This window comes from Diaphorina citri, unplaced genomic scaffold (genome assembly GCF_000475195.1).
Source record: "Diaphorina citri unplaced genomic scaffold, Diaci psyllid genome assembly version 1.1 scaffold364, whole genome shotgun sequence".
NCBI classification, from domain to species: domain Eukaryota; kingdom Metazoa; phylum Arthropoda; class Insecta; order Hemiptera; family Psyllidae; genus Diaphorina; species Diaphorina citri.
This window is the reverse complement of record NW_007377799.1, coordinates 123,855-127,638: the sequence shown is the minus strand read 5'-3', so window position 1 is coordinate 127,638 and position 3,784 is coordinate 123,855. Positions and strand designations below refer to the sequence as shown.

Below are 3,784 nucleotides of genomic sequence, written 5' to 3'. Positions count from 1 at the left end.
TTTAAGTACCTAGGTATTTGATTTTTTTTTTTTTTTTTTTTTTTTTTACTTACAAAATCAAGACTTCCCTTTTGGTGCATGCTTTTTTTTATAAATGTTGCTGTGACTTCCCGAAGTCGAGTGAATACCGCTTTTTCACCGCGACCTATCAGTATTCGTCAGATCTTCTTGGTGGACTTCTTGGTGAATTCTCTAAAAAACCAGCCGTTTCGAGAACGAAAATCATCTGTTTCGGATAAAATTCGCTGAGATTTGACACAGAACAAGCATAGTTAGCTTTCTCCTATCCTGTCTTCCTTCTCTCTTCGCTTTCGGAACGATAAGACCTTAGCAGTTACAGTTCCCTCTGTCAAACCACAGAAGAAAAAATGGACCATGTGAAAGAACATTAATTTTCTGACTGCAATAAGTTGCGTGAATATTTATCCAGTATGAACTTTTCCAAGTCACCTTTGAATATCAATTCCATACCCGCTGAATTAATCATGGGCATGATACACCCTAAGAATGTATCACACATAGCTGACTCAAAACCCACCGTGTATGGACAAAGAAGAAGAAAAATTCAATATTAAGTCCATTTTGGGGCCAATATAATGAAGCGACGACTTCAAACTGCATAGAACCGAAAGCTAAAAGCTCTGAGTCTATAGCCAGCCTAGTTAGTTTGGAGGGTAGTGCGTCTGCCTTGTAAACGCTAGGTCGTGGGTTCGATTCCCGCCCGGGGGGGCGGATTTTATCCTGAACAGATAAGGTTCGTTCTCGGAGCGGCTGGCTTTCTCTTATCCTGTCTTCTCTCTTCGCTCTCGGAACGACAAGTCCTTAGCAGTTACAGTTCCCTCTATTAAACCTCTTCAAAAGAAAGAAAGAAAGAAAGAGAGAATGTATGGAAAAAAGTAAAAAAAAAGTACTCGTTAAAAAGTAAAATTTCTACTCGTTTCGATTGCAAATATTTCAACGGGTTACTTTCTGGTGTTCTCGTGTTGACCCAGCACCTAAGTGGGAAGTATTGTGTCTCTTCTCGCCCATCTGATGAGAGGCATACTACGGGATGGGCATGCTACGACAAAGGCCACATGCGTCTAATGTAGCAGTTGTTCCATTGCTACGAAATAAAAACGGCGGTGGAACACTCATCTTAAAAAGAAGTAAAAAAAAGTATGCTTTTTGCTCTCCGATCCACTCTATTTTTAGCCTTAGTAGACATATTGTGCCATGTCCTGTCGGTAATAAGTAAAGTAATAAATAGCGTACTCATAAATAACACAAATAATTAAGTATTCAGGGGTTAAGTAATAGATAACCCCGCCGCCCCCTCCCCCCTCATCAAGACAGATTGTCATGATTCTGGTATTGATATTCGGGACCCGGGCACTCTACCTCCTATCACTCCTCCAGTCAAGAAGGTAAATCATTCATACTCTACCTATCTAAACTAGCCTGGTATCTAGAACTGTAGAGCGTTCGACCCTGTCAGTGCAGCGGCCTTCCTGGTACTCGAAAAGGAGTAAATTTTTCTCGTCAAAGGCGCTAACAAAACAACAACATTGCGGGTGTGATTCCCGCCCAGAGCGAACTTAGTCTTAAACAGAGAAGGTTCGTTCTCGGAACGGGTGTCTTTCTCCTGTCTTCCTTTTCTCTTGAATTTCGAGACGATGAGACCTCTGCTGTCGCAGTTCCCTCTATTAAAAAAAGCTTTGAAAAATTAATCTTTTAGAATAAGGCGTTTTAACACAGGAATACCAGTTGTACCTTTATTTTGTTATAACCTATATAGTTTGTTATGTTATATCCCAGGCTACATACTCGGATGCTGATATAGGATATTTTATTGTTAACCCATAGGGTACTAAGGATATTTTTATTGTTAACCCATAGGGTACTAGGATATTTTTATTGTTAACCCACAGGGTACTAAGGATATTTTTATTGTTAACCCATTGGGTTCTAGGATATTTTTATTACTAACCCATAGAATACTTGGCTTTTTTTATTGTTAACCCTTAGGTTACCGGGCTATTTTTATTGTTAACCCATAGGGTACTAAGGATATTTTTATTGTTAACCCATTGGGTACTAGGATATTTTATTGTTAACCCATAGGGTACTAAGGATATTTTTATTGTTAACCCATTGGGTACTAGGATATTTTTATTGTTAACCCATTGGGTACTAGGATATTTTTATTACTAACCCATAGAATACTTGGCTATTTTTATTGTTAACCCATAGGGTACTAGGATATTTTTATTGTTAACCCATTGGGTACTAAGATATTTTTATTACTAACCCATAGAATACTTGGCTTTTTTTATTGTTAACCCTTAGGTTACCGGGCTATTTTTATTGTTAACCCATAGGGTAGGTACCTACTTGGCTATTTTTACTTTCCTTATCCTATAGGAAGGAAAGGGATGGGTTGGAGCGTGGGGTGTTCTCCCCGTTTTTTTTTTTTTTTTTTTTTTTTTTTTTTTTTAACGGCTCTCTTTTGATGACGACAGTGTTATCTTTGTGACTCCTTTAAAATAATAATAATAAAAAAACTTAATGTAGGTATAGGTTGCTGTGAATTAGGGAAGCCGAAGCCCGTGTTCTAGTGAGTATCACACTAGGCTTGCACGTCGGAGTTCCCTGGTACGCTTCCTGGCGGTGTCGATTTTTTTTTTTCGGATCCTTCCTAGAAGTTCGGAGTGCACTCAGCCTGAGGACAATTGAGAAGCTACTTTGATTAAGTAGTGATTTAGAAAATCACGCAGTACTTATTTGGGTCCATTTTTTCTTCTGTGGTTTGACAGAGGGAACTGTAACTGCTAAGGTCTTATCGTTCCGAAAGCGAAGAGAGAAGGAAGACAGGATAGGAGAAAGCCAGCCGTTCCGAGAACAAACCTTATACGTTCAGGATAAAATCCGCCCCCGAGCGGGAATCGAACCCACGACCTAGCGTTTACAAGGCAGACGCACTACCCTCCAAGCTAGCTAGACTGGCTATAGACTCAGAGCTTTTAGCTTTCGGTTCTATGCAGTTTGAAGTCGTCGCTTCATTATATTGGCCCCAAAATGGACTTAATATTGAATTTTTCTTCTTCTTTGTCCATACACGGTGGGTTTTGAGTCAGCTATGTGTGATACATCCCTAGGGTGTATCATGCCCATGATTAATTCACCGGGTATGGAATTGATATTCAAAGGTGACTTAGAAAAGTTCATACTGGATAAATAATCACGCAACTTATTGCAGTCAGAAAAATTAATGTTCTTAATTGAGATAAACCCTATAATAATCACTGCTCTAATTGTGAAAACTCCTTTTTGTGTTTAACCTAACCCTATGATAACTCTGGTCACTGCTCGTTTGTGCCAGTTCCTTTGATAGCAAACTTCCACACACGTGACTTCTGCACAAGTACCTTATTCATAATTTTTACTCAAATGTAGGTATTTCCTCTATTATGTTTTCCCATGATTTCCTTTTGCAGTGAAGTGGTCAGATACCCCGAAGGATGAAAAAGCAGCAAAAAAAAGCTGATGAAAAGAATAAAGAAAAATGTAACGTTTTATTAATAATTTATTAATAATTTTTACTCAAATGCATTTCCTCTATTATGTTTTCCCATGATTTCCTTTTGCAGTGAAGTGGTCAGATACCCCGAAGGATGAAAAAGCAGCAAAAAAAAGCTGATGAAAAGAATAAAGAAAAATGTAACGTTTTATTAATAATTTATTAATAATTTTTACTCAAATGCATTTCCTCTATTATGTTTTCCCATGATTTCCTTTTGCAGTG

General features: G+C 38.2%; 1 protein-coding gene and 1 long non-coding RNA gene across 2 annotated transcripts in view; both read left to right on the top strand.

The window, feature by feature from the left end:
- Nucleotides 1-3,784, top strand: part of LOC103508071 — an 85,074-nt gene that overhangs the window by 73,718 nt on the left and 7,572 nt on the right. The window lies entirely within an intron of this gene.
- The window catches only part of LOC113466945, an 8,724-nt gene that overhangs the window by 993 nt on the left and 3,947 nt on the right, over nt 1-3,784 (top strand). The gene's annotated exons all lie outside the window — the stretch shown is intronic.